We start from the raw sequence: 26943 nt of genomic DNA on the forward strand, positions 1-26943 counted from the left end.
TTAGTTCTTGGTTTGCAACTGTGAGTAGATCTTCAAGGTTTTTCCCATGAAGAATCAAGTCAGTGTCATCAGCAAACATGATCGACTCAGAGGATTTCAGACACCTGGACATGTCATTAATGTAAGCTAGAAAAAATAATGGGCCAAGTAAAGATCCTTGTGGAACTCTGTGCTTCATGACACAAATATTTGTAGAGAATGAGTTGTCATATTGCACAATTTGTTTCCTGTCTTGCAGGTAGCTCCTGATCCAATTGAATGGGACGCCTCTAATTCCATAGTGATAGAGCTTACTTAAAAGGATGGAATGGTCAATGGTGTCGAAAGCTTTTGAAATATCAAGAAATATTCCAATTGCATGTTGTTTGCTTTCAAAGGCCTTGGTCAGTTTGTGTACCAAAACATTAGCAGCCATAGCAGTGGAGTGATGCTTGCGGAAACCAAATTGATGAGAGTGGAAAACATTGTTAGTTTCAAAGAAGTTTGACATTCTACTATAGGGTCTCATGTAGTTTCTTACCTAACATACTTCTAGTGGGCGTAACATGACAATTTTTTTACATATCAATCCTAACCCCCACCTGACCACACCAATTAAAAAATTACGTCACTTCGACGTCACAGTGACGTAATAGAGCCCTTCAAACTATGCGAACTGTCATCCAAGACGCGCAGACGAGAACCCGAAATCGAACAGCCATTTCTCTCGTTTTCTCGTCGCAACGATCCCGATATGAGAGAGGTCGCTGACGTCAGTCAGTTCTTTATCGTCGGCGCCGATGCTATTTCGGGCGATCGTACGAGTATTTGGCAAGCTCTATGACGTGATTGTGACGTCGTAGTGACGTAATTTTTGGATGGCGTAGTCAGGTGAGGGTTAGGATTGGCATGTCAAAAAATTGTTATGCTACGCCTACTAGAAGTACGTTAGGTACGAAACTACACGAGACCCCTACTATACATTATTTTCTCAAGAATCTTAGAAAATGATGGTAAAAGACTAATAGGTCTATAATTTCCAAGATCTGAAACACTACCCTTTTTAAATAGAGGAAGAACTTTAGATGTCTTGAAGCTTTCAATGAATAACCCACTAGATAGTGAAAGATTAAATATATATGTCAGGATGTCAATGATATGTTCTGGACATCCTGACATTCTGGACATTTTCTTCTCCTGGTACCGGTAGCCATACTAACAAGGAAGATGACAGCCTTTTGTATGTGTGTTATTTCCGTATTTCCCTGCTTTGTCAGATATAAAATATTTTTCTAACAAATTCGCTTGCCAAGTTGATAATTTGGACAGGTACCGGTATTCTAACAGATGCCGGAAATATTTCACTATAGCTAAATCGGCGAACTCGTTCAAAAACATCTCTAGGTATCTCTATCGCCCCTGATGGTGATACCGTCGCCATAAGAATCGTCAGTGATAACCTGAGTCTTGAATACGGTTAAATGGTTTGTAGTGGATTCTATTTTCTACTTTTATTCCTTATCAGCTCAAAAGGCAATGAAAGTATTTAAACCGTGCCCGAACGCACAGGGTTACCAGGTCGTGGAGTAGTAGTCCGGTGGTTGACTACTCCTATACCTTACGTCAGGGGTCTCCAACTCAAAACATGTCGCGGGCCACTTTTTGAAAATTATTGACCACGCGGGCCGCAAACCAATAAATTAGGTACAGAAATGGGTATCTGAATGTATTGTGTTGAAAGTACACTTGAATCTTACAGCAAACGAGACATAAAACATATATATATATTCATTCACTTGTGCTGGTTATTTGGTCTCGATGTTTGGCCTTATTTTGCGTTGGTTTGCTAGTCTCAAGAAAACAAGCAAATGCTCGTCCATTAGTCGTGTGCGGAGGGCTGACTTGCTAACTTTCATAGTCTAAAAACACTGCTCGCAAATATAGGAACTTGCAAAAATCGCAGGTATGCAAAGTGAATGTGCAATTAGCTTTGCAAACCTTTCTTTGGGCACAATGGACTGACCGAAACTCTTTTATTTCGTCACAATGAACATGCGAAATTATCGTATTTATATTTGCAATATAACAATACAAGAGAGCTACGATATCCACAGAACGTTTAATGAAGTCAAAGCAAACAAAAACAAATCTTACAGAACTAACAGATATTTATTTAATATTTAAAATGAATAAAAGTGATAGCCTACTGGGGAATAATTTTATCTTCAACCACTGAAAATTTCAAAGCAATTGGTCCAGTATTCGAAGAGAAAAGCGATTTCTCCAAAACGTGTCAAAGACACTAAGAACAACAACAACAACATAATATTGAAACGATCGCTATGTCCACTACGTGTCCAATAATAAAACATGAACGTGGACAACAGGGGGGAATTTTGCTTTACTTTTTATAGTTTGTCGGACCGGACTCTTGATGATAAATGACACGATAAAACCTAGTAAAAATTGACATCGTACTAATTTAGTTTTTTGTGAAAAATACCAACCATGACGCGGGCCGCAAAACATTGGCTGGCGGGCCGCGTGTTGGAGACCCCTGCCCTACGTGGATTACTATCCGGGAGACGTTGTTCGGCACATGGTTATTGGCTTATTTGTCGTTCTTTCGGATTTTTTAACTCGGGATAAATATGGAAATCCTCTTTCAAAGTGAATTTCATTCAGCGGAGACACGAGTCAGATATCACTTTCCATGGTCGTCGGTGTTGACCGCCACCCTGTGACCTTATTGTATCATAAATTTGCTTGCATGTGAATGGTTGAAAGCACGTCATTTTTTATAATTTGATATTGACATTGAAACACGATATGTAGTGAGATTTGAGAAGACGGGTTAAAGCCTTTTTATACAATCCATAATTTGAAAACTACAGATAAATAATCTCAGGTTTTGAGCTGTAATGACGCAATAATATGCATGAATAAATTTGAAATGCGCAAGACTTCTACGCAAAAAATGTCCTTGGTCGTTAGCAACAGGTTTGACAAAAAAATAGAATGGCGCATTTGTACTCTGTATATCTTTATAGAAAGTACAATTTTAATATTATTAAAATGGGTATGAATGTCGGTAAGACGGTTTAGTCATTCGGCAAACCACTGCGTTTTGTTAGGATAAGTATCGTGCTACAACGAACTTCTGCATTGTAGTTTATGGTACCGTACGACAACAAAAGTCTGTTCCCTAACTTCTGAACTTAAAACCAAGCTACGATTTCTGAATGTTACGAATTATTGAAAGCAAAAGACAATTACTTGTTAAGTTAGATTCGATGACTTGAAGTGGTTGTTTCTAAATTTGCATATGCACATTTGTATTTAAATTTTTTTAATTATGCATTACAGAAATTGTTTTGAGTCAATCAATCAATCATCATTTATTCGTCAACACAATTTAAACATGGTATGATATATAAAAAAAATAATTACAAATACAAGTGGAAACTAACTTAAATTGTGTGACAGGAGTCGCGAGGGACCTCAAGAGGTCTTCAGGCAGCGACACCTGAAACGCTTGTTGATTCAGGTTAATAGCTTAAAAAGTTAATGAAACACCAAAACATTTCAAAATAAATATTTTGAAGAAAAAAAGAACATTTTCAAAAAACAAAAAATACCAAATATCCATCATAAGTATTTAAAATAAAAAAAACATAACATCCTGGTTACGAGCATGTTTTTTTATTATTTAAATCAGTGACCAAATTCATAAAAGATGAAATGCACTGTATGAATTAAACGGTTGCACGAAAAGACATAAAATATGTTATATATCGATGTGGAGTAAAAAAAATATAACGATTAACTATAATTCCCTTTAGACTGAATCTTTCAGTATCCCCTGACATGATGTACGCAAGTTGGTATGCTTATTTTATTTTTTCTGGGATGGGCTAATTTTTTCACTTGTTAAACATGACTTGCATATGTTTCATATATGGGTTGATATATTTTATAATGTATTGTCAAACTGTCTGCCAATCAAGCTTATTTAATTGACTTTGTACTGCCAGCTGTTATTTGTTTTGTTCCTTTAAAAAACGTGACACGAAGCATTCCCTGTTTATGCTCGGTACTTCAAAAAGAAAACAAAACGACTACCCCGAGATAAAGTGATTGATTTATGACCATTTTGCCAATACAGGGGGAAAACACACTAGATGGAAAACACAGCTGTTATTAATTCGTAGACGTATAGGCAGCGCAGTACTTATCAAAGTTATTACACCATATTCACAGGTTATTTTAGCGTTCCAGTTAATGGGTTGGTCAAAATGATTGAAATTATTGTTATATTGTTAAGAATTAATACTGTGCGTATTATTCTAACTGAAGCGAACATACCTGGTTTTAATGATATAAAATTATTGATACATATTAGTGCCTTACTGACCAACAGAGAAGCAATTTTTCAGCCCCATCTTATTTGAGAGCTATATGGAAAAACCCTATTTTTCAGTGCTAAAAATAGGCTTCGACTTATTTGATGGTTAGACTTGTTCGCCGGGAAATACGGTAACTCGCGGTATCAGTCTTAGCCATGAAAAAAGCTGGAGGACATTAATGTATGAAAGTATTCCACAGTGTATAAAACAGTGTTCCCTTAAGTGAAAAGCGAGGTACAAATAAATTACTCTTTGTCGAGGAACGAGTGTTGTGGTCATGTACTGAGCTAAGTGTCACAAAGTAATGCTCAAAAGCTGCTGGTAATTGATTGTTTTGGAATTGATGCATAATCTTAGCAATTTCTAGCTTATGGATATCAAGTAATTTTAACACTATATGATTGTGGTATAGAATGTTTAAGTTAGAACGTAAAGGTGCCCGGGAAAGAATTCTAATAGCCCTATTTTGCAGAATTTCTAAGTTGCGCAAATTTTCAAATTCGAGATGTAGAACCCCATGCAGCAATAGCATACTGAATGTGGGACTGGAAAAGCGCGAAGTAGATGGTCCTCAGAGTAGAATCCTGTAAATAATATCTGAGCTTACCCAGAATCCCTACAGTCCTTGATAGTTTCTTATGCAATTCATAGGTGTGCGTGTTCCACTTTAATTGGTGGTCAATATTGAGTCCAAGATATTTAAAAGAATCGACTACTTCTAATTTGTTACCCTTAATTTCAACTGAGAGTTTTGGGTATTTGATGCGAGAGTTTGGGCTGAATACCATGATTTTAGACTTATCTATATTTACTGTTAGTTTGTTGCATAACATCCATTCATAAATTTTATTTCTTTCAGTGTTCATATTAAGTTGAAGAGTGGCTGGGTCCTTTGCGTAGGCGAGCAAGCAAGCATCATCTGCAAACAATTTACTCAAGAGGTTCGAGCAGTTGGACAAGTCGTTTATGAAAAGGAGAAAAGCTAATGGGCCAACTACGGAACCCTGAACAATTTCGCAGTGGATGGGCCCGCGATCACGAAGGCGGTTCTGCCTAGGCGAGGTTTAGTCATTGCACCCGGACTAAATTGACCCTAGCGATTATCCCAAATGTGGATAACTCGGTCGTGTAATTTCTGCTAGTGGGGACTGCGTTCGCGCTCTCCATTTTGAGTATTTGCTCCTTATTAATATCCTGTTGGCATACGAGTTAGGTCAATGAGCGGCCACGCTATTTTCGTATGGCTCCATTAGTTGTGGCAGTCGGGATCATTGTTAGAGTATGTTATATTCATGCCTTGCCATTATCAAAGCTGTTCCTTTATCCAACCGCATCTAGATTGATTCCATATTTGTAGTTCCACATTCAGATTGTGTTGCCATTGATTGAGCAATAGAATGAGCGCCAAGATTTGGAAGTATCATTATTTGCTGTCCAAGGTACGTATTGGGGCTGTGGCTCTTTGTTTATAATTTAATATTTCAAACCCTGGCTCTTTGCTATTTCTTGTAAAGTTGTTCGGCTTCATTCTGCCATTAGATGGCAAAGAACTCGCGATGTATCACATAAAATATCTGTCGGCAAGGAATCGTATTCTACGATACTGACAAACGAATCAATTAAAATTGCAACTTTTGCAAATATCGTTTTTATTGTTGAGAACTTCTATCTTAACATTTAGCATAGAACATTCATTCACGATGCGCCATCAATCGTCACAAATCATACTTACCTGACGAGGCAGTCAACCGCGATCACGAAGGCGGTTCTGCCTAGGCGAGGTTTAGTCATTGCACCCAGACTGGATTGACCCTAGCGATTATCCCAAATGTGGATAACTCGGTCGTGTAATTTCTGCTAGTGGGGACTGCGTTCGCCCTATCCCTCTTATATATTTGCTCACTACCAATATCCTGTTGGCTTACGAGTTAGGTCAATGAGCGGCCACGTTGCTTTCATTAGTTGTCGCCGTATTGATCCTCGTTTGGGTATGTTATATTTCTCATGACCAATCTTACAATCCATTTATTGATTATTATTCCATGACATGCTTTGCCAATATCCAAAGTATCCCTTTATCCAACCGTCTCTAGATTGATTCCTTATTTGCAGTTTCACATTCAGATTGTGTTGCCATTGATTGAGCAATAGAATGAGCGCCAAGATTCGGAAATATCATTATTCTCCGTTTAAGGTACGTATCGGAGCTGCGGCTTTTTGTTTATAGTTTAATATTTCAACCCCTGGTCCTTGCTATTTCTTGTAAAGTTGTTCGGCTTCATTCTGCCATCGAATGGCAAAGAACTCGCAATGTATCACATAAAAGATTTGAACGCAATGAATCGTATTCTACGTTACTGACAGACGAATCAATTAAAATTGCAACTTTTGCACATATCGTTTTTATTGTTGAGAACTTCTTCCGTAGCATAGAACATTCATTCATGATGCGCAAACAATCGTCACAAATCATACTTACCTGACGAGGCAGTCAACCGCGATCACGAAGGCGGTTCTGCCTAGGCGAGGTTTAGTCATTGCACCGGGACTAAATTGACCCTAGCGATTATCCCAAATGTGGATAACTCGGTCGTGTAATTTCTGCTAGTGGGGACTGCGTTCGCGCTCTCCCTTTTGTGTATTTGCTCCTTATTAATATCCTGTTGGCATACGAGTTAGGTCAATGAGCGGCCACGCTATTTTCGTATGGCTCCATTAGTTGTGGCCGTCGGGATCATTGTTAGAGTATGTTATATTCATGCCTTGCCATTATCAAAGCTGTCCCTTTATCCAACCGCATCTAGATTGATTCCATATTTGTAGTTCCACATTCAGATTGTGTTGCCATTGATTGAGCAATAGAATGAGCGCCAAGATTTGGAAGTATCATTATTTGCTGTCCAAGGTACGTATTGGGGCTGTGGCTCTTTGTTTATAATTTAATATTTCAAATCCTGGCTCTTTGCTATTTCTTGTGAAGTTGTTCGGCTTCATTCTACCATTAGATGGCAAAGAACTCGCGATGTATCACATAAAATATCTGACCGCAAGGAATCGTATTCTACGTTACTGACAAACGAATCAATTAAAATTGCAACTTTTGCAAACATCGTTTTTATTGTTGAGAACTTCTATCTCAACATTTAGCATAGAACATTCATTCACGATGCGCCATCAATCGTCACAAACCATACTTACCTGACGGGGCAGCCAACCGCGATCACGAAGGTGGTTCTGCCTAGGCGAGGTTTAGTCATTGCACCCAGACTAAATTGACCCTAGCGATTATCCCAAATGTGGATAACTCGGTCGTGTAATTTCTGCTAGTGGGGACTGCGTTCGCGCTATCCCTTTCATATATTTGCTCACTACCAATATCCTGTTGGCTTACGAGTTACGTCAATGAGCGGCCACGTTGCTTTCATTAGTTGTGGCCGTATTGATCCTCGTTTGGGTGTGTTATATTTCTCATGACCAATCTCACAATCCATTTATTGATATTATTCCATGACATGCCTTGCCATTATCCAAAGTATCTCTTTATCCAACCGTCTCTAGATTGATTCCTTGTTTGCAGTTTCACATTCAGATTGTGTTGCCATTGATTGAGCAATAGAATGAGCGCCAAGATTCGGAAATATCATTATTCTCCGTTTAAGGTACGTATCGGAGCTGCGGCTCTTTGTTTATAGTTTAATATTTCAACCCCTGGTCCTTGCTATTTCTTGTAAAGTTGTTCGGCTTCATTCTGCCATCGAATGGCAAAGAACTCGCAATGTATCACATAAAAGATTTGAACGCAATGAATCGTATTCTACGTTACTGACAGACGAATCAATTAAAATTGCAACTTTTGCACATATCGTTTCTGTGGCGACAGAGAGTGTGTCGGAAGAAGAATAAATTCCATCAACAGCCATCAACATTTTATACATTTTCATTTCAATGTTTCATTTCAATTGTTTTATTTGGTATTGTGTACAATTTAAAATAAAATATTAAATCTTCCAAATTATCTTCAGTAATGATTTTTGCCTATTGCGGGCCTCTGAGAGGTCTTATTGGCAATCTGAATGTCGTGTTCGTGAATCGTCACTATATGGTGATTAAGAGCTATGACATCATTGTCAAGCACGTTGCGCTGCGGACATTCTTGAAGGACATTCGGATAGCGAAGCTGGTCGCGGAAACATGTCTCTTGCTGGATGTACTCTAATAGGATTTTCAGTTAACTTGTATAATTTGCGTGCTTTCTTTATTTAAGCTTTATAAATTAACACGACGCTTACGTCTGGACAGTCTGGTTAAGATTTATCGATGACCGCGTCTTTTTTTGCTATTGTTGATATATGTTACGTCGCTTCCAAATTGATATTTGCTATTTTCTAATATAGTAGCATTCGGATATTATTAATTCCCGATTTTATCGCTGCAGATAGCGTTTAAAAGATGGAGGGTGACCGCTATATTGTATAATTTGGTGGTATTTATTGCTTTTTATAATAAAACGTCAGTTCGTGACGCCATTATATTTAATGTCACTGGTCCGCGAATTGCAATGGGTAGGGAGGCATTGGTATCGAACAATGTTTTGAATGATTTTAGCATCACCTAATGTATCTCTCGTGATACGTTAATGAAAATGTTTATTTGTATTTATAGATCTCCTTCAAAACTCAATAATTAACTACCGGTATGTCTATACTAATTAGGGAATTAGATATGCATAATTTTGCATATCTACAGCGTATTATTGATACCGAGTATGAAGAAAAGCATATAGCAGATATAGAGAAATGTGATGAGCCCATGGAGGAAGGGTTCAAAATAATAGGGGAGTTGCTCCATACAAAGAAGCCAAGCAAAACTTTGTTAACGGCTATCGTACAGCCAAGGGGCAAAAAAACTGGTAATATATCGGTAAATTCTTACAGAATGTTGTATTTGAGGTTCGGCCTGAAAATGGCTGTCCTCATTGTTGGTATTAACATGGACTCCATTGTTCTCCGTTTGGAGAACATGTTGCAGATAGGACAGCATATTGTTGCAGTGGATACGACCTGCGAGAATGAGTGAGGATTACCGGTGATAGCCACTAATCACCCAATTTTGCCCGCTCGCGACCCTCCAATCCCGATTATATCCGATATACCTGTTGGGCAATTATCCTCAACAGGCATGACTGCATTCAGTTTTAATGCTGAAAACATAAAAGTGACTAGTTCAAATTTCATCGAAAGTCGTATACATAATTATTGCGATGGCCGATATGGAATTGACTGTCCAGCCAGTTATGGCCAGAATAGAATGCTGGTGGATCAAATCAAAATACATATACCCGGCATGCAACTTAAATGGGAGCCATACAGCAGCAGGATGTTGACGTTGGCCGTTTTCAAACGGGATTTGCTGTCTGTATCGCCTGCGACAACAATCGATTACCGAAAAATGTTGGGATTCTTAAAAATGTCACTACGTCAACACAAAGGCTACCGGGATATTAGGTTGGTTTCGGCCTGAGAAACGTTCTTCCGACACGGTCACATGCAAATTCAAACTGCATATAAGCGATTTGGTAATAATGGGATCAAAGTTACTGGAATTCGGACACGAACCTGTCGCCACACATGTCACCACAGAAACCGTGTCGGAAGAATGTGAAATCCCCTATAAAAAAACAAGAAACGATGAACCATCAACATCCATTGGACAAAATTTCCCGGAATCGGAATACCATGAACTTGTCGCCACAGAGAGTGTGTCCACAGAGAGTGTGCCAGAAGAAGCGGAAGAAGAATAAATTCCATCAACAGCCATCAACATCTTATACATTTTCAATTCAATTGTTTTATTTGGTATTGTGTACAATTTAAAATAAAATATTAAATCTTCCAAATTATCTTCAGTAATAATTTTTGCCTATTGCGGGCCTCTGAGAGGTGTTATTGGCAATCTGAATGTCGTGTTCGTGAATTGTCACTATATGGTGATCAAGAGCTATGACGTCATTGTCAAGCACGTTGCGCTGCGGACATTCGGATAGCAAAGCTGGTCGCGGGAACATGTCTCTCGCTGGATGTACTCTAATAGGATTTTTAGTTAACTCGTATAATTTGCGTGCTGGCTTTATTTAAGCATTATAAATTAACACGCTAACACCGCTATAATGTATTGAATTGCTTTTTAGGCGTACCTTAAATTTCAATATATGTTAATAAAAATGGTCAAATGTTTTTTATTACCATTTTGGTCTATTGTTGTATATATCAAACAACCAAAGTATGTAAGCTAAACATCACGCAGAAAAAACAATGACAATATTCATTTGGTAACACATGTTAAAATACCATTAAAATCCTATGAAAATAAATTTGTTTTATATAACAGGGTATAAATTAAATAAGAGATGTCTGCCATATTAACTGAATTGAATCATAAAGGGCTAGCGCACGTTCTGAAGACAGTTCGTGGTCAATACGAAGAGGTTTGCTTGGACGATATAACTTTGCTAGATGGAGAAAAGATGAAACCTAAATGTCAAAATCGTCGGTGATATTCTCCATGTAGCAGTTCCTTCCAGAAGTCGTAAGCCAGAAAGTGAACAGTTTTGTGTGGCGTCAACAAACATGAAATGGGATGATACAGAGTGTTACCGTTTAATTTACATAAAATTTGGCCATACCATCGCATGTCTCGTTGCACAGACCTCGCTCAAGTCTGTCACTTTGCGGCTTGAGGAGAAGTTGTCAATCGGAAAACCATGTACTATTGTGAAACCAATTTGCGTACGGTACTGGGGTTATCTCCCGGTACTCCGTACAGAATATTCAATTCTACCAGCACCTGAAGAAACAAACAGTTTAATATTTTCAAACTTGCCAGTTGGAATAGTATGGCAAAAAGTGAAAAAACCCATTTGTATAACCCAAGAACACCTCAGAGTGTTGGGAGTTAGTTTCGTTGAGGTTTGTTTGCACAATTTGTGCAACGGCCGTTATGGCACAAACTGCCCAAGCGGCAGCTCTGGCGCTTATGAGCTTGCACCTGCAGTTAAGTTTACATTGGAGGGCATGAATAACGCTGAACCGACTTATATTAGCAGAAATTTGGGACTAAAAGTTTTCGATAATGAGTATTTATTAAGTATTGCTCATCGAAAGCAAAATTTCTTGGAAATGAGTTGGACTTACTTCCAACACGCGGTTTAAATGAATGTGACTATATAATTTCGCATTGTAGAAAAGCTGAAACTATTATTCTTTAGAACAGGATACAAATTCTGCAAATTCCTGAAAGGTTCCGGTTCTTCCAAAAGTAAAGACGTTACAGTGGACGATACCAGTAGACGGTTTTACATGGCCTTGTTCTAAGCAAGAGACGAGGTCCAATATTTCAGTCCGTTTTAACTGATAAAATATTTCCCAAGTTTCAAGCAGGAAAACGAAATGCCCGCGGCAACACGAGTGTAGTTTGAATAGTGCAAAAGTAAGTGGCTAGATGCTGTCATTGGATCTTGGGTTATATTAGTAAAATTAACTACCCTTTATAGTACTAAAATCGAATTTCTGACTGTAAGAAGATTTATTGTTACTACGCATTCAAAATTAACCTATGTAGTTGGTTATGTAAAAGTCAACAAAAAGGTGCTCTCGAAGTATTCGTACCAAGATGGCGCACAACCTGAACATTGTATGTGTACCAGGTTATGGTTCAGGATGTGCGTCATCTTGGTACGAATACTTCCGTAGCGCCCTAAAATCCACTTAAAGAAAATTGCTCAACATTATATACTCCACACCCACCTGGGTATCATTATTTAACAAAACAATCTTCGGCCACGATTCCGCCGTACTAATAATGATAATTGCACAAGTCAAAATGATGATGATGAAAAACTCCATCTTTGTCTACCAATCGGAATAAGCTTTCATCCATCAACGACTACTGGTCTAGTCACTGTTCACTGGGTAATCCACTTATGAGGAAAGTATTTCCCTAAGATGCGATGCTTCTAGTCTAATGGGTATGTATATAATATGAATGTGTAAGCTGGAAGAGAAAGGAAACGATGTGAAGATACAGTTGGAGAACGTGTTGTATTTGCATTAGCAGGTACTATATAATGAAGAAAGACGTTACTTTTTTTGGCTTTTGATAAGATACTTACCTTTTGCAGCTGTTGGGACCTGCATGAATAAAAACAGAAAACTGATTCTTTCATTTACAACAACTCTCAAAACAAGCGAATCCGATTTCAAAGGCAATAATAATGAAACCATTGCAGTACGCCGGAAATATACTGAAGAGGTGCTGCCGCTTAGCAGCTTCCACACTAATAGTTTGAGCCGGTTTCGAATGAAAAAGACCACCCACTGCTCCACAGCTATAGGGGAGAGTGGGCCACGTTGAGACATGGAGTGAAAAATCGGCTTTCACACTCAGTATATCCGAAATCAGCCATGCGTTACGACGCTTAACACGGCCTTTCGGTAAGACACTACTTCCCAACTAATGGAGCCATACGAAAATAGCGTGGCCGCTCATTGACCTAACTCGCATGCCAACAGGATATTAATAAGGAGCAAATACACAAAAGGGAGAGCGCAAACGCAGTCCCCACTAGCAGAAATTACACGACCGAGTTATCCACATTTGGGATAATCGCTAGGGTCAATTTAGTCTGGGTGCTATGACTAAACCTCGCCTAGGCAGAACCGCCTTCGTGATCGCGGTTGACTGCCTCGTCAGGTAAGTATGATTTGTGACGATTGTTTGCGCATCATGAATGAATGTTCTATGCTACGGAAGAAGTTCTCAACAATAAAAACGATATGTGCAAAAGTTGCAATTTTGGCAAAAATGAGTTTGATGCATGGCGCCGATAGGAGAATTGTTTTTCATCGCCCAGAATGTGGTTGGAAGAATTTGTGCCTCTGGAAAGAGAAGAGACACAACCGTTGAGTCACTGTTTCCAGCGAAATGGTGAAGTACGTTTTGAGTTCTCGCATTTTTCCTGTGTCGTACGCTTCTTTTAAGAACCTGGAATGAGTCATTGAGCAGAAAATGCAAAGGGACTGGATTACTCTTTTCATTAAATAGTGGTAGGTTCGATGAGATATTATGTAATAGGTCGTGAATGGTTTCATCATCAATGAAGTCCAAATTTGCATGGTGTAACAAAATTTCACTTACACCATCGTCATCACCGGATTCTACAGACGAAATGTCAATAATATCAGATTCACCATCATCGCCTTCGTTCATGTTTACGTTCTCAGGTACCACAACGTAATCTCGATCAGTTTGTATTTCGACAATTTCATCGTTCGGCATCTCAGAAATAAAATGCCTGCGGCATATTCCGACATAGCATTGATTGTCCAAGTAGCTCCAGTGGCATCCCCAAACAGCTTTATTGGTACATGCTGTTTTGAAGCATTGTTTTGTGAGTGTAACGCGGCTCTTTGAGTAAAAAGTCGTTGTGTTCTAGATTTCTACACTTAAAATGTCTTTGCCCGTCTAAGGATCTTGAAAGACGTTCCACTTCCACCGCATTAGTGAGAACACCGTATATAGCTAATTGCCACGAAGGCAGTCTTGGAAGAACATTGTACTTGTGCACCTGTTTGTTATTGACCAACCACCAAAACATTGATTTATCCCATCAGAAAGCGTGCCCATGCGCGGAAGATAGCAACATAAGTAGGAGCCTACCTATAAAACAATCAGGAGGCGTAGTATGCCGATTTCGAGAAGTAGGAGGCTTCACAATCAACAAAACAGCATCATCTTGTAATATTAAAGGAGGTGGAGGACAAAAAACATCTGTAATGTACGTAATGCATTTTCGAGCAATTATTAACAAAATATTTGACAGAATCTGTGCTTCTGAAGTTATTCCCTTTTGTTGCTGTGAGACAATCGTATGGCTGAAGCTTTTCTGAAAAACGTTTGTTGCCATACTCAGTTTAGAACGGGTTTGGAACTTTTCAATAAACGCAACAGTACATAAATTGGAAGCTGTATATTTGTCATCATCTTCCACTGCTTGCATGAGGGCTGAATTGTAAAATTGTCTGCAATGTATGAGTATAAAAAATATCAATCCAGCGGGTGACCATGGGTCGCCGTTGTAATCGTGATCGGAAATGTTGATTCTTTTACTAAAGTTAATGTCAACATAGCAACGAAATGGCTTACATCCAAATGAATCGGCGGGGTGAACAATTACCATAAACATTTTATATGGATCAATGAATTCACCGTCAGACTGTAAAGAACTCTGTAATTGTTTTGTTCTTTGTGCTCGCCACATATAATATGTTCCTGATGTCAAATGTTTATTAATAACGTCATCATCATAAATCCCAGACTTTTCCCGACGATGTACATCATAAGCGAACATGTATGATTCTGCATCCCGGCGTTTATTGTGATCCTTATGAAGTCTTTTTCTGATGTCATGACGTTGTCCTACTATAAGAGAATTAACCGCTTGATGGTCACGAGAAATGGTCATTTTTGATGGATTAGGATTTAACGAGCACGACGATATTCCATGAAGAATTCCATTTTTTAATCTTCCCCAAACGTTTAACGTGAGGAACCAGGGTGTAAGGAGCTAAATAGTCGTCCCCTTGTTCTGCATTTGGCCAAAAAACGGGATTGGTCGGTGGATGGAGAGTTGAACGTTTGAGGGAATCGTGTTTATTTTTGCACCACAATACGCTTATCCCATATTCATCCGAAACAGCCATTCCAGCTGCGCATATGTAATCGCCCAAGTAAGTTGTTTGCACAGGTGGCCAATCAGGTCTTGCTCTTCTAAATGCGTCCGGATCAGCTCCTGATAGTTTGACATCTGTTATATCTGCTAAATAATGCAGAAGAGGGATGAAATCACATTGTTCGAAAAACTCCCAGCAGTCCAGCGGGCATTTTACGTCAGCGACTGGGAACAAGTTGAAAGCTTCTTTGATATAACCCATGTCGTACGTGGCCACAAAAGAATTAAATTGATTAATATCGTGAGTACGATCTAGAAACTTTGACTCTGTATTTTTTAAACTGATTTCACTCCACATTTCCCTAATTGTTGATGGCAAAATTGACCAAACTATTTGAGGAACGCCATGATCGTTACCAACTGGTGACAAAAGTGATAAAATGACGCTGGGCCAAGAACAACCAGGATTTTTGGGTAGTTGTAAATGTAGCAGTCAAATAGTTATGGCAAACATCGCACAGCAACACCTGTTGCGAGGTAATATTGCGATGAAGAGATCCGTATAATTTTCGCTTGATTGGTTGTGATCTGGCACGCAAATTAATATTATAATTTGCAGTACTGTTTCTGCAGCAATTGGCACATTTTCTGGTGTCGTGTCTAATCCCTCGAAGGTTCAACGGATATTTTGGTTCATCTGGCCGTCCCGTTCGCTTAGGCACACGATTGGTTGATTCAATTTGTAATATTGAAGATGGTGAAACATGGGCGGCTGTTTGCTCTACTGATTCAACGTGTGTTTCCGCAGTACATGAGTCACTGAATGAACGTTTTGTTTGGGCAAAATAGACCAAAACCTTTCATCGGCCTTAGCTATAATTAAACAAAATTTATCACCTTCTCCATGCCGAACTCTTGTTGTTTCATTTGCGTCGATAATATCAATGCAACCGACCAGGCTCCTAGCTATTGCTTTGAAATGAATAGGACAAGCCGAACCACCGGCCATGGTGTCACGTAATATTTCACCATAGTCAGATGCATGTTCACGCTGATATTCGCAAACATTGTTTGACAATTCCATCCAACAGAGACGGCGCAAGGATTTGACGGTATATCGAACGTTGGAATAGCATGCCAATGAATCAATAAGAGCTTCGTAGAATCCGTGAGGTGGCAATCTCGGAATATGCACAAAATAATCATCCAGGTTTTCCGCTTGTCCCAATACGATGTCGAATATCTTCGCCTCCGTCTAATGGGGAGGAACTGGAAACGATATTTATTCCTGGAATAGATTGTTCTATTGATGTATCATCACCATATGAATTGTTGGACAAAGTAGAAGACGGGAGCAGAGCTACATAATGGAAGTCGCTGGATAAATACCCGATGTTAACTACTCGCGGAAAAGTGCCAAAAGAACCGAAATGTTTTGTCCGGTCGTCCCGTAAACGAATTGTTATTGGATAAAGAGCAGCTATTGCATAAAAACAACAAGTTTAAGCCCATTCACGAGTAATTCATGTTGAGGAAATAACATTCTCAAAATCCAACTGGCGATTATCAGTTTCTAATAAATCTCTATAAATATGTGCACGGCTAGTAAGTTCATCGGCTACGGCTGACCGAAGTCGTTCGACAGTTGTCGGTATATTGCTTAAGCCAAGAAATTGCATACCTTGTAATATAGAAATGTATGCACAGTTATCATCTCCCGAATTGTTCACTAAGTGTAAATTATTTAGTTGACATACCTTCAAAAGCCATGACATACCACCAGGATTATCGTAAGAGCTTTCTCGAAGTCCGTCAGTGCACGGCGGAAAAGCAGTAGTCGGCAGCAAATCCCAAATAGTGTCTCCAATAACCGGATAACGAGTCGATAGCTGTTGGTTCGAGTTTTGCTCCGTTGATTCCTTCGCTTCCTCAGCATTTCTGTCAGTCAATTCGTGAGACGTGGCTTCCTCTTCAATTGTCTGGTTCGGTTCTTTGGCTCCGATGGACGCTTTAACGGCACATGTCCGCACATTATGGTCTGTACCCTTACAGTAAGAGCATGAACGTTTAGCGCGTCTGCGTCCAACCATTATGCCTTAAAAATTATTTTAATATAGTTAAGTATTGAAACATAAACGCCAAGATAGAAAACTTTTGCTTTGTCGGGTGTAAATATATAATGCAATAGATGAACAGAGCCCAAAAAATTTATTTCCATGTTATTAAATATTGAAGCATAAACGATAGAAGACTTTTTTTCTTACCTTTAAATTGTAATTATCTATAGAACTGTACAAAATCCTGAAATGATGAACTGGTTACACATCGTTTTGGTCTTGAATTGACGGGTGTAAATATATAATGCAAAAGATGCACAGAGCCTGAAAATTTATTTTCATGTTATTAAATATCGAAGCTTTGAGTTCGAGATAGAAGTTTTTTTCTTACCTTCAAATCGTAATTATCTTTAAACTGTATGAAATCTTGAAATGCTGAAGGAGGTAAACACTCTTGGTCTTGGATTGTCGGGTGTAAATATATGATACAAAAGACGCACAGTGCCTGAAAAATATTTTTCCCGTAAATAAGTATTGAAGCTTAAACGTTGCTTACCTTTAAATTGAAATTATCTTTGAACTGTACGAAATCCTGAATTGATGAAGGCGGTAAACACTCTTGGTCGTGGATTGTCGGGTGTAAATATGTAATGCAAATGATGCACAGAGCCTGAAATTTTTTTTTTTGTGTTATTGAGTATTGAAGAATGAAGTCTGGGATGGAAGACTATTTTTCTCACCTTTAAATCGCAATTGACCTTTAAATTGTATGAAATCCTGAGAATGATGAATTGGGTACTTGCCCTTGCTCTTACTACTAACGACGTATTTTGAATATAAGCTCAAAATAGAATCTTGAATATAAGCCATTGACTGAGATTAAGATATAAATCTGGAAACGGGTGATATGATAACTCATAAAAATGGAAATTAGGTGACTTTTAGAAGGTAATACATAATGTGTGTAAAAAGCAGAATGCATTTAAGTTTCTTTAAAGAATTCAAAACAACATTTTAAAGGAGGGTTATCTGTGATAACTTTAAAATTATTATACTTGTCCCCTGCCTTTGAAGATGTAGCGTTGCAACTGAACAAGTAGGAAATACCTATTGAAACGTAAACACTCCAAAACGCATCACAAATGATAGAATAGAATTCATCGCTAGGATGTATATGGAAAAGACATGCTTTGCTCCGGAAAAACTTTGAAGTGTGTTTTGGCCCATGTTCCACAAAAATGTAAATTACTGGTGTCCAAAAAGTTTCGCCCGATTTTATTGCAGGAAAACATGTAAAATTTAAATAAATTTTATTGTATAATAATTGATATGTACAACATCAAACATCTGTAACATCCAATTCAATACAGGTTGACTATATATATTTTTACAATTAAAAAATAAATTATCATTTGGTTTTAAAGACCATATGATCGGGCGAAACTTTATGGACACCCTGTATGATCTTGTCGAAATGGCTTACAACCAGGTGTGTATAGTTACAAGGCTTGCATCCATAGTAAATTGGAACTATTAGAGTGCTCTGATGTTGTAATATGACAAATGACCCTGGGCTAGATACCCATTTGCACCTCTTCACATTCATAATACCAAATGAAAAACGTGTGTACTACATAGAAGGCAGCGTAATAAAGCGTATAAAATAATAGTGAATAGATAATTGAAAAACATATGGAACGCACAGATAACTCATGGCTTTTAATAGCATGTGCTAGAGTTCTATTCAGCAGTATGTGTTTGAAACACACTTCTTTAATAATGTTTTTCCTATTCTACAAAATTTCTATTGAACAGCCTTGAACTTGCGAGATTTTGCGTCTAGTAGAGGGTTAATAATAATTCCTGAATAATTAATTTTTATTTCAACGTTTCTTGTGTTATTTTTCAACAGAACACACCCAAACCACTTTTATAGCAAGAATTGTTACTTAAAATTCACGATTGTATTTACAGAATTTTCAAGTTCAACGCTTCAATTGACAATTTCGATGATGTCACACCTCTAATTATTACTGCACAGCCCCCCCCCCCCTCAATTCAAAAAATGTTACTTTTTCCGACGGAAATGCGCGTAGAAATCATTCTAATGCGCGCCGTTACGCGTGAAGATTACCAGATGAAGATGGTGCAGCCGAAACCATATTTTTCAAAACATTACATTCCACTTTAGAACATTGACTGTAATAGATCATTCATACCATTTAGAGCTTGACCATGCATGAATCATACATGGTACGACTGTGTATATGCCATTCGGCATAGTAGGGTTTTAAATCATATAAAGGATGTGTATTGTTCACGCTAAGGAATGATTTTTGAACGGCTTACTTAACTCTCGCCTCGACATCCGGTAGTTTTGATCACATATTGGAATCACTTTGTCGAAGAGTACACAGCTATCTCCGAATTTATGTATATTTCCGAATATCACTTATTCCTGAAGTCGTTAATTTGAGTTTGATTGTTCAGTTGATAGATAACTTAACTGATCACTCACACACTAACTCAATAGTGAGTCCTATCAACCTTCCTTCACGACCTAAGCTGAAGCATCCAATAAAAGAGCAGCACATATTAAGGCTGTCGCTATGATACAAACGCACAGTATTCATCCCCGCTTGTTATGAATTATTATTTTCTACGCGTCTAAGTGTAACAATCGCCTTAATTGATTCATCTGGACCCGGGACTTGAAAATGCCAGGGGTTGTCATTTGGCACGTTAGGATTAGGATTAAGTATGAATCAAGCGTGTTTCGTTGTTGTTGATATTATGTTAAATCGCTTTGACCTTTGAGTTGATTTGTTAATTCGTAATATTGCGCAATCGGACATTGTGAACTTCGGTCAAAACGAGGGTTTTGTTTGACCGGGTGAGGTTACTTACGGTCACGGTAAATCAGTCACATGATTTTTAGATGAATTTTTTTTTTTTTAATACCCCCCAGTCATGGTCTGGTGATTTCGGCTTATTGCGGGCCTCTGAGAGGTCTTATTGGGCATCTGAAAGCATGGGCACGATTGAAAAAATAAGACACATGATTTTTTGATAAATTTTTTTTTCTATTACCCCCCAGTCATGGTTTAGTGATTTTTGCTTATTGCGGGCCTCTGAGAGGTCTTATTGGGAATCTGAAAGTATGGGCACGATTGAAAAAATAAGTCAAATGATTTTTAGATGAATTTTTTTTTTCTACAACTTCCCAGTCATGGTCTAGTGATTTTTGCTTATTTCCGGCCTCTGAGAGGCCTTATAAGGAATCTGAGAGCATGGGCACGGTCCGAAAAAATAGTCGAATGATTTTTAGATGAAATTTATTTTCTGCTACTCCCCATTTACGGTCTAGTAATTTTTGCTTATTGCGGGCCTCTAAGACAGGGGTTCTCAAACTTTTGGTGTTGCGGAGCCCTTGAAGAGTTGACTATCATTCACGGAGCCCCAAAATAAATGTTAAAATTGTTACTTTCCGATTAATATTCCTGAGTAAGTTAAACGTACTTTACCTAACTTAAATGCTAAACCTTTTTAATAGGGTAATACAAGTCATATATAAATGTCAATTTCAAAAATAAATTAAATATACCAAAGCTGTGAATTTGACACTTGACAAACATATTAATAAATTGGGGGGTCGAATCTTTTACTTTTTGACATTTTCGGAGGACTTGAAAGGCCACTAATAATGTGCGCGATTGCATTTTGTTACAATCGCCGATTGTTTTCGTCAGCATGGCGTGTTTTTAAACATCTTTACGTCGGTGTTTATTCTCCCTAAATCAAAAATTTCCTTCGGCATATATATACATGTATTGTTCTACAATGACGACGATAATTGCTTATTTGTTCTCGTGGGGAATTATGAGTTCAGTGTGAAAAACATGTTACCGTATTATAGTCATCTGCGACGAAATGCTAAAGATATTAATTATTAAAGAGGTAAATCCGCAGATCAAATTTCTTGATTGAAAAACGGCATTCTAAAATATTAAAACTTGAAATGGAAAATCACACTATAAGTTTAGTTTCAGCAGACTCACGTCAGATTAAAAATGCTTTTATAGGCATTGTAAATCACAAAATTTGATGTTTTGTTAGTTTTTTATTGGGTATTCATCGTAGTAACTGCGAAATTGAAACACAGTCAATTGTACGCATGGTGTAACTTTTTTCACTCTGAAACTACCAACGGAGCCGCATGCAATAAAATAAATTTCAATCATTCGTATTTTGCCCAGATCTTGTGATTTTTCAAACAGCGATCTTATCTTGCTTAAAAATAATCTCGAGTGCGAAAAAACAAATCAAGTTTGACAAATCGCAAAAATACAACTCCAATTTATTCATAGTTGGCAGTTTATCACGTATTTTATGTTATTTTAGAATAGTATTCTTTCCTTTTAGCAATCCTAATAGTAATTTCGAATGAAACGTGAGTAAAGATGAGCAGAAATAAATTATTACGACAAGACACTTTAAATACTCGCATCGTCATGCAATGAATATTTTACGCAACAGAAATCTCGTTATCCGTTTTTTTCCAATTGCTAAATGATGTTGCGCAGAAATTTCCGATTTCAATTTTGAACCCTTTCAAGAAACCTGACTGCGCTCCAGCTCCTAAATAACGTCATTTTTAATTCCGCATCTTTACCATATTTCAAGGCTATATTATTGTCAAATTTTATCAAAGCTGTTCTTGCTTCTTTGAACAGTTACAAAATTAGCCAGTATTTTAAAAAGTAATCGAATAGCTCGCGGAGCCCTTGGGTTCCTCTCGCGGAGCCCTGGGGCTCCGTACGGAGCACTTTGAGAACCTATGCTCTAAGAGGTCTAATACCTCATACCCCAATATTGAATCACTTTCATAAGATGCGCTTATTTAACGTTACTCAGAGGCGCCGTACTGGAATTTAGGTGTTAAAAAAATAATGAGCTCCGTCATACTTCGTTTTTCCGGTTCCAACAACTCCGTTACTGTCATTTACTTCAAGTCTTCCAAGTCGATCCACAACGAGACTTTCAGCCTACCCGCAATAGCAATACCTCCTGAAACCACGTGATCAAAAACTAGAAAAAATTCGAGGACAACGGATTTGATTGGAGAAAATCAACTGCAGGACTTTGGAATCACTTAAACCCGAATTGAAAGATTCTGAAGGATTGTGTAAAACACAATAAAAATGCAAAGGCGAATTGCTTTCAAGAAATCATGGAGCCAATTCGACGTTTTTTCAAAATTAAAACCAGCTGGAAATGCGATATATGACAAAAAATTAGGCATGTAACAGACTTTATGTATCTCCTATGATTGCGCTTAAATCGCCCTCTTATCCTCACCTGACACCTATAACCTAAATTTACATCATATTTACTTAGAACCTAACGCATCAGATGTATATTAGTGTCACAGACATCGCGCACTAATATTTAAATTGTATTATAAATTTATGCTTAGCAGACCACCAAAGCCTACATACACGGCTCAATTGTTTCTTTACGAATGACCACACTAATACCATATAAGGAAGGCATCTATAAAGTTCTAAAATTGTAGAATAAGTTATCTATGCGTTACAATTGATCAAGTAGAAACTACCTATTAAAAGGTAAAAAACCCACAACGCACCACAAATGGTAGAATAGAATTTTTCTCTAGTATATAAGTGGGAAAGGTATACGTCGCTCTCGAAAAGCTCGGTAGTGTGTTTCGATCCACGTTAAATGGCTTACAACCGGCATAATTATAGTTCCAAGTCTTGCGTCCACGTTACAAGGCGCGATAAGCACATACCAATCCTTGATAGACTATCGCTGATGTAGAGTACTCCTTTATCCAAGTGCTAATGTTTGCATATTTCTATGTATCATATTTCTGAGGTAGAAGAGAAAAATCAAAGAAATAACTAATAAAAACTACGAATGGTATGTTTATTTACTTTTGGCTGACTCTAGGCTATGCTAAGCGAAGACCGAGATGAGTCTTCCTCAGTGGCGAGAAAAAGCGTGGGAAGCCCCGCCCACTTGGGCCTTATTTGTTTTTAATAATTCGGGGACCGTTGAAGGGGTATTTTGGCGATGTGTCGCTCAATTCTCGAAGAGGATAATTAATTGAAAGTTTAGACACCGGAAAATGGGGAATTACCCTCCCAGTCACACTCCAGTGAGTTCGAAAGTAAAGGAGACGATGTGAAAAAATAGTTAACTAATGTTTTTTTTGCAGGATTTTTTCTCTCCTGTTAATACAAGACCTCGGCGCAGTAGACGACAACCAACTTATTTGAATAACTATGTTTTTGAGGGAAATGTTGTGTTCGTGAATTGTCACTATATGGTGATCAAGAGCTGTGACATCATGGTCAAGCACGTTGCGCTGCGGACATTCTTGAAGGACATTCGGATAGTGAAGCTGGTCGCGATAACATGTTTCTCGCTGGATGTACTTTTATAGACTTTTCGGTTAACTTGTATAATTTGCGTGCTTGCTTTATTTAAGCATTATAAATTAACACGACGCTTACGTTTGGACAGTCTGGTTAAGATTTATCGATGACCGCCTCTTTTTTTGCTATTGTTGATATATGTTACGTCGCTTTTAAATTGATATTTGTTATTTTCTAATATAGTAGCATTCGGATATTATTAATTCCCGATTTTATCGCTGCAGATAGCGTTTAAAAGATTAAGAGTGACCGCTTTATTGTATAATTTGGTGGTATTTATTGCTTTTTATAATAAAACGTCAGTTCGTGACGCCATTATATTTAATGTCACTGGTCCGCGAATTACAATGGGTAGGGAAGCATTGGTATCGAACAATGTTTTGAATGATTTTAGCGTCACCTAATGTATCTCTCGTGATACGTTAATGAAAATGTTTATTTGTATTTATAGATCGCCTTCAAAACTCAATAATTAACTACCGGTATGTCTATACTAATTAGGGAATTAGATATGCATAATTTTTCATATCTACAGCGTATTATTGATACCGAGTATGAAGAAAAGCATATAGCAGATATAGAGAAATGTGATGAGCCCATGGAGGAAGGGTTCAAAATAATAGGGGAGTTACTCCATACAAAGAAGCCAAGCAAAACTTTGTTAACGGCTATCGTACAGCCAAGGGGCAAAAAAAATGGTAATATATCGGTAAATTATTACAGAATGTTGTATTTGAGGTTTGGCCTGAAATGGCTGTCCTCATTGTTGGTATTAACACGAACTCCATTGTTCTCCGTTAGGAGAACATGTTGCAGATAGGACAGCATATTGTTGTAGTGGATACGACGTGCGAGAATGAGTGGAGAGGATTACCGGTGATAACCACTAATCACCCAATTTTGCCCGCTCGCGACCCTCCAGTCCCGATTATATCCGATATACCTGTTGGGCAATTATCCTCAACAGACATAACTGCATTCAGTTTTAATGCTGAAAACATAAAAGTGACTAGTTCAAATTTTATCGAAAGTTGTATACATAATTATTGCGATGGCCGATATGAAATTGACTGTCCAGCCAGTTATGGCCAGAATAGAATGCTGGTGGATCAAATCAAAATACATATACCCGGCATGCAAGTCAAAATGGAAGCCATACAGCAGCAGGATGTCTACGTTGGCCATTTTCAAACGGGAATTGCTGTCTGTATCGCCTGCGACAACAATCGATTACCGAAAAATATTGGGATTCTTAAAAATGTCACTACGTCAACACAAAGGCTACCGGATATTAGGTTGGTTTCGGCCTGAGAAACGTTCTTCCGACACGGTCACATGCAAATTCAAACTGCATATAAGCGATTTGGTAATAATGGGATCAAAGTTACTGGAATTCGAACACGAACCTGTCGCCACACATGTCACCACAGAGACCGTGACCAAAACAGCCATCAACATCTTATACATTTTCATTTCAATTGCTTTATTTGGTAGTGTGTACAATTTAAAATAAAATATTAAATCTTCCAAATTATCTTCAGTAATGATTTTTGCCTATTGCGGGCCTCTGAGAGGTCTTATTGGCAATCTGGAAGGCGTGTTCGTGAATTGTCACTATATGGTGATCAAGAGCTATGACATCATTATTCAGTGCGTTTACATGGCAACGATTATCGTGCCAAAACCGTATTTTGAGCGAATCGTGTTCATGTAAACACTTTGGTTCAATGGCCAATCATGACTCAGCGTGTTTGCATCGTGATATTCCAGCACGATTGCACAGGGTAGATCTGCAAACACGATGCTTTCTTCACACGCGCGAACGGGGCGCGCTGACGGTTTTACTTCAGCGTTTTCTAGGTCGCTTGCTCTGCGCTTCTGTGGACCTAATGCAGTACCGTACCGGTACCGGTAATGCTTGCAGCGCGCTTTACTTGCGGAAAATATGTTAAACTTCTTTCTGAACCAACAACGGCCTGTCCTGCACAATGCAATACTGGTACGGTGCCGTAACTGGATACCGGTATAAAATATTAAGTAAAGTGGCGGAATTCTAGTGCCATAAATGGCTGAAACATAACTAAGTGTTTAAGTTCCGTGGATTATGGAATTTAGCAAAAGATACAGTCAGACAGTAGGATGTTTTATCTGTAAAATCAAGTAGCCTACGCAGAACTGATACCGGTACGAGTCAGGGAATAGTACGAGACAAGAATAGGGCTATGGGCAGCCAGGGCAGGGATGTGTGGAGCTTTTCAACCACAGCTAGCAAAGCAAACGTTACATGCTCTACGTTCTAAATTAGAACGTAGGGCATGTTAATTATAGATTATATATACTGATATATTCATAGGCTACGTCAAAAATACAGTACCGGTACTGTTCTTGATTTCGAAAATTTACCAAATGTAATTTATTGACATAATCCATTCATAGCAAACCTTTATTTGGTTTACTGATTTATATTTATCGCAGAAAGGTAGTAGTGCAGTTTATGTTCATGAGTGAGATGGAGTCTATGTCAAATCTGAAAGTTAAGTGGGAAGACAACGAGGTTAAAACAATGCTTGGCATTGTTCGAGAAATGAATCTGGTTGTTCTGCTTTACCAAGAGGAGTCTAGATCAGAAGTTTTGTACAAAGAAGTTGAGAAACAGTTGACAGCGAAGGGATACAAGAAAAGGTTTGGAAGCACAATCGTTATGTTATACAGTTTCAGTTCTTTGATTCATATATTTTAGTAATTTCTGAAAAGTTATTTCTACCTAATTTTTAGACATTTGCAATTGGATTTTGTTGAAATAATATTAGATACGAACTATGTTAAATTCTTGACTAGCAGTATGTTTTCAGTTTTTCAATTGGCTGGTTACTAAAGCTAGATGTTTTTTTTTCATTTGTAGTTTCCAACAAATACATTATAAAGTGAAGGCCTTATGGTCTACTTTCAACAAGATAGTACGTCTGCATTCTGTTGATGGGACGGCTCACATAACATGTGATTATTATGATGAGCTTGATGAAACCTTCGGCCACCACCCAGATGTTGATTATACAAATATGGGAGTGGATACTGGAATCACAAACGCTGTATCACTAGGTAACAATTTTTCATTGATGTTTCTGAGGCTATGAGCCAGAGGCTATGGTTCAGCATATGATTAAGCCGTTCTATGAGTAATATACTACTATGTGGGCTACTGTGAGAATCCTATTCTGTTATCACCCTAATAATGTCATTTTAGCTCACAAATTTATTATTATGGGAAATTGCCGACTGTCTTTTCAAAATTGTTTTGCTTATGCTTAGATGTT

The 26943-nt window shown here is 38.1% G+C and overlaps 2 protein-coding genes and 5 non-coding genes across 8 annotated transcripts in view; 5 read left to right on the plus strand and 2 right to left on the minus strand.

The window, feature by feature from the left end:
• The window catches only part of LOC120332667 (FGFR1 oncogene partner 2 homolog), a 63061-nt gene extending 61252 nt beyond the window's left edge, over nt 1–1809 (minus strand). For both annotated transcript variants that reach the window (XM_078112574.1, XM_078112576.1), the window contains exon 1: nt 1166–1809. The gene's annotated coding sequence lies outside the window, so the exon portion shown is untranslated. The remainder of the gene's footprint in view (nt 1–1165) is intronic.
• LOC144422810 (uncharacterized) overlaps nt 1–26943 on the plus strand; it is a 128243-nt gene that overhangs the window by 37642 nt on the left and 63658 nt on the right. The gene's annotated exons all lie outside the window — the stretch shown is intronic.
• LOC144423560 (U1 spliceosomal RNA) lies at nt 5394–5553 on the plus strand. The gene has a single exon (XR_013476043.1). It is a non-coding gene; the product is annotated as a U1 spliceosomal RNA (small nuclear RNA).
• Nucleotides 6110–6272, plus strand: LOC144423139 (U1 spliceosomal RNA). Its single transcript, XR_013475633.1, has one exon. It is a non-coding gene; the product is annotated as a U1 spliceosomal RNA (small nuclear RNA).
• On the plus strand, nt 6857–7019 carry LOC144424015 (U1 spliceosomal RNA). Its single transcript, XR_013476379.1, has one exon. It is a non-coding gene; the product is annotated as a U1 spliceosomal RNA (small nuclear RNA).
• On the plus strand, nt 7576–7738 carry LOC144424226 (U1 spliceosomal RNA). The gene has a single exon (XR_013476590.1). It is a non-coding gene; the product is annotated as a U1 spliceosomal RNA (small nuclear RNA).
• Nucleotides 12979–13141, minus strand: LOC120345226 (U1 spliceosomal RNA). The gene has a single exon (XR_005569867.2). It is a non-coding gene; the product is annotated as a U1 spliceosomal RNA (small nuclear RNA).

The sequence above is a fragment of the Styela clava genome, chromosome 5 (assembly GCF_964204865.1).
Source record: "Styela clava chromosome 5, kaStyClav1.hap1.2, whole genome shotgun sequence".
Classification (NCBI taxonomy): Eukaryota; Metazoa; Chordata; class Ascidiacea; order Stolidobranchia; family Styelidae; genus Styela; species Styela clava.